We start from the raw sequence: 16,197 nt of genomic DNA, 5'->3' as shown, positions 1-16,197 counted from the left end.
CCGTGATAATGTGATAAGCATTTTGCATCAACTCTCGGGAAAATATCTACGAAAAACCAACTTCGAATTTCTGTGACACTTCAAAGTAATCTTGATGAGAGAACAAAGTGTCTTAAAAATATAAGCAAAGTTGTGAGAGATGGTAAGCCAAACTATTGTAAAACATCCGTAGAGTTTACCAAGTGTGTGCGAATCACGGGGGTGTTGGATATCGCGTCGGACTCAGACTTAAAGCTCGCTGTAGACCTGTATTCAACACTTTGTCTTCACGTGAGGACTATTCAAAGGCTGCAAAGATGAAAGATGTTTTTTTTTTTAGATGTTTCCTCTCAGTGATACAGACCCATTCCTGAACAATCATTAGTCATGAATATACACTTGACAACGCCATAAACTTCCAGTAAAGGATGTTGAAAGTTGTCAAGGTGAGATGTTGAGATGTTTGAAAATATGAACCATAGGACTATAACATAGAAAAATGGTAAAATAAGGGAAGCTGCAAGGAGCCATCTGGCGAAGTCACTGTATGAAACACACCTATTCTCACCAATCATCCTCATCCATAAATTCGTCTAATCATACATTAAAGCTGCCTAAGAGAGAGAGAGAGAGAGAGAGAGAGAGAGAGAGAGAGAGATTAGAATGGAATGTGTTTTTCAGTAGTATTCAGAGATCATTGTTACTTGTGTGTGTGTGTGTGTGTGTGTGTGTGTTAAACAATGACAACTTAAAAGACACCATAGTATAATCTGACGGTTGAAGATACAACAACACTTCACCTCTCGTATCCAAGTGTATGAGTTTCAAATGCACATACTAGTGCAGTAAACTTTGGCGAAAAGAGTCTGCCACTACCTCTTACGGAACAAAGTGAACTATACATGCCAGCTTCTGTCGAGATAGCTTTCTTTATGATTCTCTCTCTCTCTCTCTCTCTCTCTCTCTCTCTCTCTCAGGGTGACGCGCATCACAAGGCCACCACTTCGCTCCTGTAATGCGTCGTCTCTTCCTGTTATTGCTTTCGATGAGGAAGCACGTGTGAGGAGCAGGGGAGGCGTCTTCGCTGGGCCGCGCTGCCAGACGAAATACTCAGCAACTTCATCTCCACCACCGCGGTACCTATAAGATAACCTCGCTTACAAACCGACAAAAAACATAGTTTGCTCTGATTGTATATTATCCTGCCACGTTATGAAGTGTGTATCTGGTTATATGCATAGTTTTCTTGAGTAGTCGCACCTTTATTGAGGGTTTTAAAGAAATATTTGTTAAGAATGACGTCAGGGATCGGGGAGAAGGTAGGCGGGATGAGGCCAGCAGTGTGTGGCCGCGCGGGTCACGGGGAGGGTGGCTTGGAGTGAAGTCCTTAGCGAGGTGGCACTGCGGTTTGGGATAACGTGCTGTGACGTTTTCAGTGTGTTACTGGGTGCACCCTCAGGACGGGGAAGTTCTTGTTACGGCGACTGATTCTGGTAAGGTGACATGTGTTATTGTGATTATTGGATGGTTGTTAGTGTTGTTATGATGTTTGGTGATAAACTTGTTTTTCTTTGCCTTAATATTGTTACGATGAATGAGGTGATGTAATTGTTTTAGTGATACTCATCAATAGCACTATGATGAGTCGAAGGTAGTGAGGTTATTTTCCTGTTTACTCATAAATAACAACAAGGTAAGCCAAGTTATGAATGTTTGGTTACTCAATTATTCACTGATAAGGACATAAAGGGCATAGGCGAGTTAGTATCATAATGAAGTTTAACCCCTTGAGTACCATGACGCGCTTCTATATTCATTCTGGTTACAATTTGGTGATTTTATACAGCTTCAGAAACTTATGTGCGGGATTAAAATAGTGAATATTCTGGTCATTAATCTTCTGACCTCCATAGACCCTTCCTGATGTCAATGAAATGATCTAATCGTACACAAAACTCAAGATAAAAATCTGTCCCTGTACTGAAGGGGTCGAGTGATTGATATCCTGGAGTCGATGTGATATTAATAACGCATGTGTCTTATACCCACTAGCCGTATCGTAATAAGTCTCCGATTAAGCAATGTAACCTTGGTAAGTTTGCAGTTTCAATATACCGTATCTTATTTTTTTCCCTATGTCTAACAAGCTTGGGGACCTCTTGGGAAAGCGGAGTTTTAACCTAACCTAATCTAACCTATAACCCCATTTTCCGATAGGATAAAATGGGGTTAGAAATGTCCATAGAAGTGTGATCTAGACCGTGAGTGTGTGTATAGGTACGTGTGGTGTATTGGTTGAAACTGCAACAATACCCCTTTTTTGTACTCATCATTTATTCATTTGACGCGCCATGGTCCTTAAAGTGTTGAGTTGGTAATAATGCTTTTGTTGGGTAATTAGCATCGAATGTGTGAAGAGGAGTCTTTTCTGTAGCTGTTACTAATGTGCAATTGTACGTACAGCTATTGACTTGTTCACTGTTATAGATGTTATTCTTGTTCTGGTTGTAAGCTGGTTGTGTATGCATTAATTCAAGCCTATCACTTTCTCATCTCTTTCATCGCCTTACCCTAACTTGTGATGGTTTGATTGCTTTCCGTTCATCCATGATGAGTCACATTTAATAACCCGTAAGGTAATGGTCTCATTTACTTAATTCAGAGCGTCGTGATGAGTGAAGTCGCTCATTGTTATTAAAGTGAGTGTTCTGTATTCATTCATCAAATGTGTCAAGTCTCGTCTTAATTTTGTAGCAGTGGGCTGAGTGGCATAGTTGATTAAGGCGGTTCGTATTCGAGCCTCCGGTCTAGGTGGCTCGGGTTCGAATCCTTGCCAAACCTATTTGCCCGGTGGGAGATGTAATGTTCTCCCGTGAACCCTAGCGGTGCCATAATGACCTAAGCTGTTGCTGCGCTTAATGGAATAATTTATATTTTAACGTTGTAGGAAAGAGAATGGTGTCATGTATAAAAGCGGGTTTACGAGTGAACAGAATAAACAGATAAATAGATCAAAATATGTAAATAAAAGCAGCATTTGTTAATTAAAGCACCGAGTCAAAATGAACGAATCAATGAAATTAGTAGTAAAGAAAAAGGAAATAGTGAAATAATCATGAGTAAAGTAAGTCAAGACTGTACCAAATAAAAAAGGATTAAAATACTAAAGTCCGTCCATCCAAAGAATCAGGCCGAAACTGCTAGTTCGGTTGGCAGCCCTGATCACCCCCGCCGCTACTAAACCTTCCCGACACTTAAATTTTCTTCAAGTACATTTATTTTTCTTCACTTAACTCAATAAACATACAAGTTTATAGCTTGAAAAAAAAAATAAATGTACTTGAAGAAAATTCAAGTGTCGGGAAGGTTTAGTGGCGGCGGGGGTGGGCAGGGCTGCCAACCGAACTAGCAGTTTCGGCCTGGATTCTTTGGATGAACGGACTATAGCAGAAAAACACACTTATAAATAGAAAGAAAGTAAAAACACATCGAAAACCTTCTAAACCAAAACTCCAAAAAAAAAAGTCAAAGTACCGCCATGACTCAAATAAAAGCAAACAAAAACAAAAAAATTCAAAGCACCGCCATGAATTGAGTAAAAATCATGGACAAAAACTAGACAAAACACCGCCATGGGTACTTGAAAACAAACAGAAAAGAGAGAAAAGGGAAATAAGCCACCGTTCAGAGTGACACATGGCCTGTATTCTGAAACACTTTTCTTTCTCACCATCATTGTTTTCCAAAGGCTTCAGTTGAAGGTATTCGTGTTTTTTTTAAGGATTTTTATGATTTTGGTGATAGATTGGAAAGATTTCTAGTTTGTGAAAAAGAGATACTGTCTAGAAAACCCGGTTACTCATTTCTGTGGGATTAGAAAATTGTCGTGGTGAGAAAGCAAGCCGTTTGTGAATAGGGACTCATATAGGCAGGAGGCAGCAGTCGGCGTGTGGTGAAGGGAATCAGTCATTAAGGTTAACGAGTCAGTCACTTTTTGCTGCCCGTTGACTGATGGTTATCGGTAAGTGGGCGTGACTCGTGCCGCCCTCTGTCAGGCTCAGGGGTCGTGGTGCTCCGTCTCTGTGCCTCCCTCCCTCCCTCGCTTTATGACCCCGCTGTGGAGGAGCCCTCATATTATAATCAGTCCTGCTATGCTTTGTTGTGATGGATGCCTTGGTAGTTTGAGCGTCAGCCAAAATTTTCGTGTTGTTGTTGTTTTTGTTGTTGTTGTTAATCTATCTGTGTATCTTGGTTTTTCTTTGGTAGTTTTCTATTACTTTTTTATCGTTATATTTCAATTATCTCTCTCTCTCTCTCTCTCTCTCTCTCTCTCTCTCTCTCTCTCTCTCTCTCTCGTTTATACGTTAAAAGATGCTTATTCCTTCGGACCAAATGGAATTTACCTCTACCACTGCCTATACCACTACTTCTACCTCTACTTCCACCACCACCACCACCACCACCACTACCACTACTACTACTACTACTACTACTACTACTACTACTACTACTACTACTATGGCCTACGTCACGTACCATTCCCTCACCAATACTGAGTCGATTCAGTTCTGCAGAAGGAAGCATCTAGGAATAAATCAGGTGGCCTTGCGAAGTGTGACTATCACCTGAGTGTCCTTGCTGTGTCGTGCCTTCCTGCGCCACCTGACCGCTGAGTCGTAGTGATGTCAGGACGTGTAGCCACTGCTGGGGTGAAAGTGTTAGTTAAGATTGCGTCCAGTGTTTGTCAGTGTGTGCACGGCGAGATTCTTAGTTTAGCAAGTCTCTCTCTCTCTCTCTCTCTCTCTCTCTCTCTCTCTCTCTCTCTCTCTCTCTCTCTCTCTCTCTCTCTCTCTCTCTCTCTCTCTCTCTCTCTCTCTCTCTCTCTCTCTCTCTCTCTCTCTCTCTCTCTCTCTCTCTCTCTCTCTCTCTCTCTCTCTCTCTCTCTCTCTCTCTCTCTCTCTCTCTCTCTCTCTCTCTCTCTCTCTCTCTCTCTCTCTCACTCTATTAATCCGAGGAGAGGCTTCAACTTAACGTATTGACAAGTAGGGAGGGCTAAAGTGTTTATGGAGAAAACTTTGATAGAGTTTAATGAATAAGAGTGCGAGTTATTTGTGGATACGATAAGTATCCATCTATGATGGTTAAGGTTAGCAATGGCACCAATCGCTATCTGTGTAGTTTTCATTGTTCGCCAGCTGGTTTGATTCACAAGTTGGTCCTGCCTATCGCGCCGAACTGTCGCTCTTGTGGAAGCCCTATTAAAAAATATATATATACAGATATTCATGCCTACATACCTCATAATATAAACGTTTGGTTATTTATCTATGTGTCTGATTGAAAATGACATAAAAATATGCAAATATATGTTCCTAATGGTGCAAAGTATGGATGTACCAGTGTCCCATCAAAATATTTTGCTTTTGATCTCAGAAAGTTTCTCAGAGTTGGCACTGTCCATTCTCTAAGTTCATCCTCACTAATATCCATAGTGTTATCCATAGTGAAGTCGTTGTGTAGCGAGTGTGGCGATGGCTCTTAACACGCTAGATTTGTTTACGTTTCGATAGAACAATCTCGGTACATGTCAGACAATATCCTCTATACTGTTAATTTCTTAAGACTATTAATTGTTGTGATTTTCTGTATGAATATAATTCATATTAATTTTTATGGAAAGAAAAAGGCATTAAAACTACGCTTTACCTATTAATGATCTTTTCTATTTTTTGTCCCAGAAATGGAGATGGTAAAGAAGAGCGCTCGACATATATATAAACATTTCCACTTTTTTAGCTTATATGCCACGAGTACATTCTTAGAAAGATTATAACTATTTTATTAAACCATTTAATATTTACAAAACGTGCAGAAAAGTACGTTCCAGTTGACCAACTTGCTGTGAAATAATTAACCCATCTGGCGGTTGAAGGCACCTACATAGCAGATCGCGATCGGTCCCATTGATGGCTCTGAGGAGTCTGTGGTGGGTTTTATACAATGTTCCATCTACATTGTCAGTATGTCTGCATTGTGTGTGTGTGTCTGTTCATCAATCTTTCTGTGAGTGAATGAATCAATCGGTCAGTACGTTACACTCAGAACATTCGAATCTGTCTATCTATCTATCTATCTATCTATCTTTCTAGCTATATACGTATAAACTGCTTTGCCTTTTTATATCCCGGTGGTTTCGTTTACCAATTTGCCTTATTTTCCTCCCCAAAAAATTAATTTCCAGGCAAGACGCGGGCGAGCAAGTATCACATTGTTTCCGTTGCTGCTAAGGCCATGGTCGTGGTCTGCTATCTGCTCTTACCTTTCATTACTTACGTTCACCTGTTCACCTGGAATACATATAACGCTCAGCAAACACTAATTACGTTGTGCACAAATCATTCATGTAAAACATTCCTATTGGCAACATCGTAAAATGCATTGTAATGTCATAATAACCTTTTAACCTTTGTACTTCTAATGCCAGTACGACACTTATTGCTTCACCTGAGTGACCCAAGATGGTAGAAAGTTAAAGACCTCCGGCACCGCGGCGTCAGTTGTATTCCTATCACCGCGATGAGGTTGTATAAAACTTTGAATGCTATTTCTTCATAATCGCTTCCTTAAATGCCAGTTCTAGTCACTCGTGCAGTCATTTAAACACCAAATCGAAATAAAAGTAAATACAGGGACAATTAAACTACTGTACCAATGACTAGAAAAGGAACTGGTTACGATGAAATGACAGTCAAAACTAGTACTGGGACACATTTATGCCTTGAGTTTTGTGTACGATTAGATGATTTTATTGACGTTAGGATGGGTCTATGGAGGTCAGAACCTTCATTATTTCAATCCCCACATAAGTTTCTGAAGCTATATAAACTCACCAAATAGTAAGCAGAATGTAAATGAAAACGCAACATGGTATTGAAAGTGTTGATACATTCCATCACGATGATAAGAATAAAAATGACGCCACAAAACCCTCAATCAAAGCAGAGTAAATACAAGGGATGATTAATGGCGTCAGTTTTATTCTTATCACTGTGATAGGATTGTGTTAAGTTATGAATGTTATTTCTTTTAACCCCTTCAGTACCAGGACATGTTTTCACATTCATCTTGCTTCCTATTGGGTGATTTTATACAGCTTCAGAAACTTACGTGGGGTTAAAATAGTGAAGACTCTGGCCATTAATCTTCTAACCTTCATAGACCCTTCCTAATGTCAATAAAATAGTCTAATCATATCCAAAAAATGAAGGTAAAAATGCGTCCCAGTACTGAAGGGGTTAATCAGTTCCTTAAACGCTACATCTAGTGGATCGTACAACATTTAGTCGTCCCTGTATTTACTCTGTTTTGATTGAGGGCTTTGTGCATAATAACTAATTCTAAATGCAGTTTCTTCGTAGTGAGGTGCTTAAATGCTCTTACTGCTCTCTCTACAACACTTAACATGAATTTACGATTGATTTTGGTGATCTGGATTTTGTTATGTCTTGTGCATATTTCTTCGTAATCAGCAGTGTTTTTAAGTATTTGAGAGACTGTCCAAGGTTAAGAAAAAGATGACAATTAAATGAAAAGTATGTTCATTACGTTAATCCCAAAATGAATGGGAGACACAGGTCATGGGGTGTGGGTAATGATTGCAACACTGGTGGCTACATTACTTATCTACGGCGCTGTATTCACATTTATTCATTTGTTATTCATTCTATCTTTATTCATTTTTTTTTATTCATTGTATTTCTTAGGTTGGGGAGTTGCAAATTAGTAGTACCTCTCTCTCTCTCTCTCTCTCTCTCTCTCTCTCTCTCTCTCTCTCTCTCTCTCTCTCTCTCTCTCTCTCTCTCTCTCTCTCTCTCTCTCTCTCTCTCTCTCTCTCTCTCTCTCTCTCTCTCTCTCTCTCTCTCTCTCTCTCTCTCTCTCTCTCTCTCTCTCTCTCTCTCTCTCTCTCTCTCTCTCTCTCTCTCTCTCTCTCTCTCTCTCTCTCTCTCTCTCTCTCTCTCTCTCTCTCTTCTGTGACCGGACTCTTTCTTGAAAAAATAACAGCCTTGACAATTTGTACTGAGAGAAAACGAAACAGAGGACACCAGAAGGTTTGAAACACTCGATCGATCGTTCCTCTTGTTCCTTCCACAGTTAACACTACACTTGCACCAGACCAGTTGACTTAAGTTTGAGGAGAAGACACAGTGCTTGGAAGCGCCTACTACCGACCTCATAAGTACATAAACATCAGAGTTCAGAAAGAGAAGTAGCTTAATGTTTTAGAGAGACGCATGACACACACACACACACACACACACACACACACACACACACACACACACACACACACACACACACACACAAAGAACAGGTCAAAGAAAAAAAAAGGTTAGTAAATGAAATATGAAAAAAAAACAGGAAAAAGTACCATTTCACGCAATAATGAACGTCAGTGTGTGCAGTTAGCGACATTTGTGCGATTTAGTTCACGACCGACGAGGCGTGAGAGAGAGAGAGAGAGAGAGAGAGAGAGAGAGGGGGAATGTAATGAATACGCGGTCCTGTAAATAGAAGAGAAAGCACACGAAAAGAGAGAGAAATACGTGACACAGGAAAGGAAAAGAGAGAATCCAGAAATCAGAGAGAGAGAGAGAGAGAGAGAGAGAGTGAGAGTAGGCTATTCATGATACGCCAGGAAACTCAATAGGCAGACATATGAGCACTCTTCCCGTCACATTCTGAGCAACACGCAGGGCCGGGATGGATCAGGATGGAGTGACACGGATTAGTTACCAATATACTGATTACTTTACGCTACCAAAGGTTCACATTTTTCTATTAAGTATTTCACTGATAAGTAAGTATTTTTAAATCTTGTAAATCTTCTCTTCACTGATTTCCGTTTTTTTTTTTTCTTTATTTCTTTTTTTCTCCATTGTGGTGATTTTTATAACTTTTTTTTTCAATTATATTCCTATTTACTCCTTTATAATATATGTGTGCGTGTGTTTATGTGACATCAGAACAAGAGGTCATCACTCACACCACAATATAAAGTGTCACAAATGAGAACCACCAGACGTAAGGCGAGGGCGTGTTGGGACAGCAGTGTGTGGCTGGACAGACTTAGTAATTAGGTGGTTAGTGCTGAGTCAGTAGGGAGTTGTAACAGAAGATTAGACAAAATGATGGATGAGGATGGTTGGTGGAAGTAGGTAGGCGCGTTACATCAGGGACTGCGACAGGTAGGACTGATGGCTTCTTGCAGCTTCCTTTATTCGATTGTTTTACTACGACTACTTCTGTTACTATTACCACTACTACTATTACTACTACTACTACTGCTGCTGCTGCTGCTACTATTGCCACCACTACTACTATTACTAATAATATTAATGCTAATACTGCAACCACCACCACCATTACTACTCCTCCTCCTCCTCCTCCTCCTCCTCCTCCTCCTCCTCCTCCTCCTCCTCCTCCTCCTCCTACTACTACTACTACTACTACTACTACTACTACTACTACTACTACTACTACTACTACTACTACTACTACTACTACTACCACCATCACCACCACCGATAATAATCACAATAGTACCTAAAACAACAATAACAAGTAAAGTATTAAAACAATGACACCGCTCTTTCCCAAATATTCCCATTGATCTATACAGACACACACACACACACACACACACACACACAAGCGTATAGGGAAGAAAGGAACACCACGCGTTGTGTCAGTCAGTCAGGAGGGAGAGAGGAAGGGAGGGAGGTATTCAACTTTCACATTCAGGCCACAGACTCCAGTGTTCCTCCTCTTTCCTTTCGGCGAGGAGGAAGAAGAGGAAGGCGTGGCGGTGCTGCATTGTTTAGACCTCGCCTCGCCTCGCAGCTCCTAGCCTTAACTACTTCCGATGTACACACACACACACACACACACACACACACACACACACACACCGCGTAGTGTAGTGGTTAGCACGCTCGACTCACAATCGAGAGGGCCGGGTTCGAGTCCCGGGAGCGGCGAGGCAAATGGGCAATCCTCTTAATGTGTGGCCCCTGTTCACCTAGCAGTAAATAGGTACGGGATGTAACTCGAGGGGTTGTGGCCTCGCTTTCCCGGTGTGTGGAGTGTGTTGTGGTCTCAGTCCTACACGAAGATCGGGCTATGAGCTCTGAGCTCGCTCCGGGGAAGACTGGCTGGGTGACCAGCAGTTGACCGAGGTGAATTACACACACACACACACACACACACACACACACACACACACACAGAGAGAGAGAGAGAGAGAGAGAGAGAGATGATGATGATGATTGTATGACGGATGATAGATTACTGATTGATTGATATAATGATGCCACAACAATGAGGTCAAGTGGCGCCTATTGCCTGATTAGGGTTTTGAGAGAGGGAGGGAGTGAGGGAGGGAGGTGGTATTATCTAACGAGGAAAGTAAATTTAGGATAATCACATGTGAGAGAGAGAGAGAGAGAGAGAGAGAGAGAGAGAGAGAGAGAGAGAGAGAGAGACAAAGTATAAACATAAACGGAGAAAGCAAATATAGAAAGACAGCAATAACGATAAAACGAGGAGAGAGACCACCATCACACTAAGTTAAGGAGAAGGGACTGAGGAGGAGGAGAAGGAAGAGTCAATGAGGGGCAGACAGGGACGGACAGCGAGGATACAGGGAGGTCTGGCAGGGTGCAGTAACCGTTGAAAGCGAGAGTCGTATGGTCACTCTCACTGTTGATGAACCAGAGACGCCCTCACCCCTCGCCCCTCACCCCTCACCCCTCACCCATTGCTCCTCCAGTCGCTCACCTCACCTCGGCCTCGCTTCCCCGCTAACCTCCCTCCCCTTGCCTCTCCTCTTCTCTCCTCACCGCTAACCTAACTGAACATGCATCTCCGACTTCAGAACTTCAAAACTACCAAGCTTCTCACCTTCAGAGCTGCAAAACTACAAACCTTCAGAACTATAAAACTACAAAACTTCATACCCTCAGAACTACAAAACTACGACACTTCACAAAAACTACCAAACTTTACAAAATCTATAAAACTTTACCAAAACTACAAAGCTTCACAAAAACTACAAAACTTCATACCCTCGTAAACACAAAACTACAAAACTTCACAAAAACTACAACATTTTACAAAAACTACAAAACTTCACAAAAATTACAAAACTTCATACCCTCAGGACTACAAAACTGCAAAATTTCTGATTTCATAACTACAAAACTTCCTCGCTAACTTCCCTCCCCTCTCTCCTCACAGCTAACCTACTATAACTGAACCCAAAGTCTGTATCTTGAAAGGTCTCATTTTAGTACTACAAAAGGACGAGTCGAGTTCTCATGCATAGTTTTTCTTCTTGATAATGCGAGGAACTCATCAAACCATCACCGGAATAATGGAGACGCCTTCAAAATTCCCGATTATCATTGTTTAAGGAGGAGATAAGATATTGTAATGTTTTAAAATGTATAGTGAAGTCACTGAACCGTCATCAGAAAAATGGAAAATGCTTTTGAAATCCTCTATAATAAGTCTAATTTCTTTAGTACCAGGACGCGTTTTCATATTAATTCTAGTTACTAATGGGCGATTTAGCTCGGTTTCAGACACATTTGAGATTAGAATAGTAAAGACTCTAGCCATTATTCTTTTTATCTCCATAGACCCTTCCTAATGTAAATAAAATCGACCAAAAATCAAGAAAATAATGCGTCTCAGTACTGAAGAGGTTAATAAAGAATGCTTTAAACCCCACAGAGCGTGTTTTCCCGTTATGCAGAACATTGATCAAAATGCTACCACAATAATGAAAACACCTTTGGAAATACCGATGATCTCCACTAGAACTCGTTTTAAGAGGGAGAGCATGTCAAAATGTCACAAAGCCTAGTCTGGTTCTTGTCTATACTTTTCCTATCGATAAAGCAGGAAGTTATTGGACTTTCACCGCAGTAATGGAGGCACCGGCAAAATGTCCAATATCCTTCACTAAAACCTGTTAGAAGTACAGTAGGAATAAAGTTATGCTGAAAAAAACTGATTAGACTTTCACCTGAGTAATGAAAACGCCTGCAAAACATACAATTAACTCTATTAAAACGTGTCAAAAGTACAATAGAATCAGAGCTATGCAGAAAATATTAAACTTTCACCAGAGTAATGAAAACACTCGGGTCATAAAATTCCCTATAACCTCCAATATAGAACCTGTTTAAAAGTAGTAGTAGTAGGGATAAAACCATGCAGAAATCTTATTGGGAAACACCAGAGTAACGAAAACATCTCATAGACTTTAACTCCTTCAGTACCATGACGCGTTTCCATATTCATTCTGCTTACTGTTTAGTGATTTTATACAGCTTCAGAAACTCATGTGGTGGCTTAAAATAGTGAAGACTGTGGCCATCAATCCTCTGTCTTCCATATAGACCCTTCCTAATGTCAATTAAATGGTTTAATCATACAGAAATCTCAAAATGTGTCGGTGATTTTATGCAACTTCAGAAACTCATGTGGTGGATTAAAATAGTGAAGACTAGCCATCAATCCTCTGCCCTCCATAGACCCTTCCTAATGTCAATAAAATGGTCTAATCGTACTCAGATCTTAAGGTAAAAATGTATCCCAGCACTGGACGGGTTAATAAATACTAAAATCTGCTTAATAGTAAAGGATAAGACGCTGAAATGTTTGGAAGTACACTTCCAACTTCACAATCATCAAGTAATGCACAGAGGAAGCTCCCAGATGGTGAGTGAGCGAGGGATAGCATATTAATTCACACAAAGTTATCATTAATGGCGTCAATTGTGAAGCTTATGATCCTACAGCAAGATAAAGGCTTCCTCTTATCTTCACTCCCTTCTGTCGGCTCCCTGTTTCTTCCAAGCCAGCAGAGCAAAACTATTATCGCTCCATCAACTTTTTTTGCCCATCTTTGGTCCCTATTCATAAGGCCTTTGTTTTCTCTTAAGGGTTGTTTTCAAAGGTCACAGATTATTAGTTGGGTTCACATCTATGGCCTCTCTATTGTAGACACACAGTCCTCGTTAAACTATGATCGGAAGGGCCAAGTAACTTTCACTAAATTGAGTAATATATGATAAAATACATAACCAGTTACATCCACGTCTGTGTCTTCCCCATATTTATAATGCGTTTTCTTCGTTATTGTATCATTGGAATCTTACGCATCAAAGATCCAGTAATTTTTTGTAGAGGTTATTAAATGTAACAACAGCGCCAAGACAGATGATTAGATTTTCCTTGGTATTTTTTCCCTTATTGACGATGCAGTACATTCATTGACCCCTTCAGTACTATGACGAGTTTTCATATTCATTCTGCTTTCTATTTGGCGATTTTTGACAGCTTCAGAAATTCATGTGGGGATTGAAATAGCGAAGACTGTGGTTATAAATCTTCTTACCTCCATAGACCTTTTCTAATGTAAATAAAATTGTCTAATCGTACTCTGATCTCAAGGTAAAATATGTGCTCCAGTATTGAACCACTTAAGCACTTCAAAATCCTAGTAACTTCCATTACAGCTTGTTGGAAGTGGACGAGATTGAAATGCCATACTAAATATTAAGGAATTTCTTCTATGGGGAGCTTCTGTAAAGGGCCGCCACAGAGGATCAGCTTTTTTCATTGCCCTCAGACTCCTGCGCCATCTTCAGTTACACCCATCACAAGCTTGTCTTCCTTCACTGCATCCATAAATCTTTTCTCAGCTCTTTCTCTTTTTTCTCCTGTCACTTTGCTCCATCTGCAGCATCATCCTCACACTCTCTCTTCATCTCTTCCCTTGACACACCCGCGCCATCTCAGTCAGACCCATCACTAATATATCAACTTTCAATGCACCCATATATCTTCTCTCTCTCTCTCTCTCTCTCTCTCTCTCTCTCTCTCTCTCTCTCTCTCTCTCTCTCTCTCTCTCTCTCGGCTAAATTAATTTCCACATCTTCCTCACACACACACACACACACACACACACACACACACACACACACACACACACACACACACACACACACACACACACACACACACACACACACTCACTCACATCTTCCTCTCACTCTCTCTCTCTCTCTCTCTCTCTCTCTCTCTCTCTCTCTCTCTCTCTCTCTCTCTCTCTCTCTCTCTCTCTCTCTCTCTCTCTCTCTGCTATAAATTTATTTCCAGCATCTTCCTCTACACACTCTCTCTCTCTCTCTCTCTCTCTCTCTCTCTCTCTCTCTCTCTCTCTCTCTCTCTCTCTCTCTCTCTCTCTCTCTCTCTGCCTGACATGTCTAAACCACGTCATTCTCATACTTTCTTCACTACATCGATAATCCTTTCAGCGTACTCCTCCCCACTTACTTATCGGCCCTCTTGTTGACACGCCCATCCCATCTTAGTCTCGTCTCCCTTGCCCTGACTTCGATGTACATATTTGTGTTGTGTGTCTGACGTATTCGTTCATTTTCGTCACTCATAGAGATGCTTAGGAATACATTGCATAGTCACGCTTACTTTTTTAACTGGAATTTAAGGAGAAACATGTCTCGTAGCGCTACCTCAATCATACATAGGACAACATAATTAAATTCTTGCACATTCAGAAACCTACAATTGACGTTAAACTAGAATTTAAAGAATCATTTTACGGTTCTAGTAAAGTGTGGATAAGATTTCTACATTATCAATAAGAGAAACACTCTTGAGAACTCGATTAGTCATCTCTGTAGCCTTTGAAAACACCCGTGGAGAGAGAGAGAGAGAGAGAGAGAGAGAGAGACCTAATGGTTTCAGCAAGCGGGGCTATACACTGTGCAGGGAGTAAGTCTTTGCCGCGGGCACCTGCAGACAGACTATGGAGGCTCCCTGCCGCGCTCCCCTCCCGCCAAGACAATTAATCAGCGGGTCGCTGCGTGCTGTGTTACGTGTTTGAAAGGCATTAAGGGTACGGCACTGAGACACAGACGGCTGCCCTCTGCCCTAATTACATACGTGCCTCCTTGTGTTCCCTCTGCCTTCTGTCTAATTAAAGGACGTAATTCTCTCTCTCTCTCTCTCTCTCTCTCTCTCTCTCTCTCTCTCTCTCTCTCTCTCTCTCTCTCTCTCTCTCTCTCTCTCTCTCTCTCTCTCTCTCTCTCTCTCTCTCTCTCTCGGTTAGGCGCGCGGAAAACTAATTGCAGCGGCATTCCAGCATGAGAGAGTATGGCCAACAAAGGACAGCCATGTCTGGACGGCCCGCTGGGGGTCAGGCGGCGGCGGCAATGGTGGTGGTGGTGGTGGTGGTGGTGGCTGGGGCAAGGGCGGCGGCGGCGGTGGTGATTGGGGCAAGGGCGGTGGTGATTGGGATAAGGGTGGCGGTGGTGGTGGTGGTGATGGCGGCGCGCTTGGGGTCATATGTGGAGGCGGCACTTATTACTTTGAGTTAATAAGTTTTTTTCTTCTTGGTGCATTGTCGAATCGAACATTATTCTTCTGCTATGTTATTGTAGTACAGGATTATTATGTTTTGTGCTGCTGCTACTACTACTACTACTACTACTACTACTACTACTACAATAATACCACTACTTCCATTACTGCTACTGCTGTTACAGCAACTACAACAACTGCTACAACAACTATAACAACAACAACAACAACAATAATTACTGCTACTACTACTACTGCTACTGCTGCTGCTGCTGCTTCTGCTTCTAGCTACTACTACTACTACTACTACTACTACTACTACTACTACAATAATACCACTACTTCCATTACTGCTACTACTGTTACAGCAACTACAACAACTGCTACAACAACTATAACAACAACAACAACAACAACAATTACTACTACTACTACTACTGCTGCTGCTGCTGCTGCTTCTGCTGCTTCTGCTTCTTCTACTACTACTACTACTACTACTACTACTACTACTACTACTATAATACTGTCTACTACTACCACCACCACCACCACCGATGACATCACCGCCAAGTAATCCTAATGGAGTGTTAATTTGGTGGGTGATGACAGGGCAGCATTGATGAGGTCAGGTGAGGGAGAAGTGGCGGGTAGGTTCACTTCACCATGTTAGCAGCGATAGCAGGGAGAAAAAATAGATAAAAAAAAAAGAATGAGGACAGTTTAGCAAATACGTAACAATAGGATGATGCAAAACTAAACAATATG

General features: G+C 41.3%; 1 protein-coding gene across 3 annotated transcripts in view; it reads left to right on the top strand.

The window, feature by feature from the left end:
- The first annotated feature begins 1,299 nt into the window (after nucleotides 1–1,299).
- The window catches only part of LOC123507957 (mucin-2-like), a 117,876-nt gene continuing 102,978 nt past the window's right edge, over nucleotides 1,300–16,197 (top strand). For 2 of the 3 annotated variants that reach the window (XM_045261322.1, XM_045261321.1), the window contains exon 1: nucleotides 1,306–1,472. The gene's annotated coding sequence lies outside the window, so the exon portion shown is untranslated. Of the gene's footprint in view, nucleotides 1,473–16,197 lie in introns of all 3 variants that reach the window. The other variant, XM_045261320.1, reaches the window with a different exon arrangement.

Source organism: Portunus trituberculatus, chromosome 23 (genome assembly GCF_017591435.1).
Source record: "Portunus trituberculatus isolate SZX2019 chromosome 23, ASM1759143v1, whole genome shotgun sequence".
NCBI lineage: Eukaryota > Metazoa > Arthropoda > Malacostraca > Decapoda > Portunidae > Portunus > Portunus trituberculatus.
This window is presented reverse-complemented; position numbering and strand designations above follow the sequence as displayed.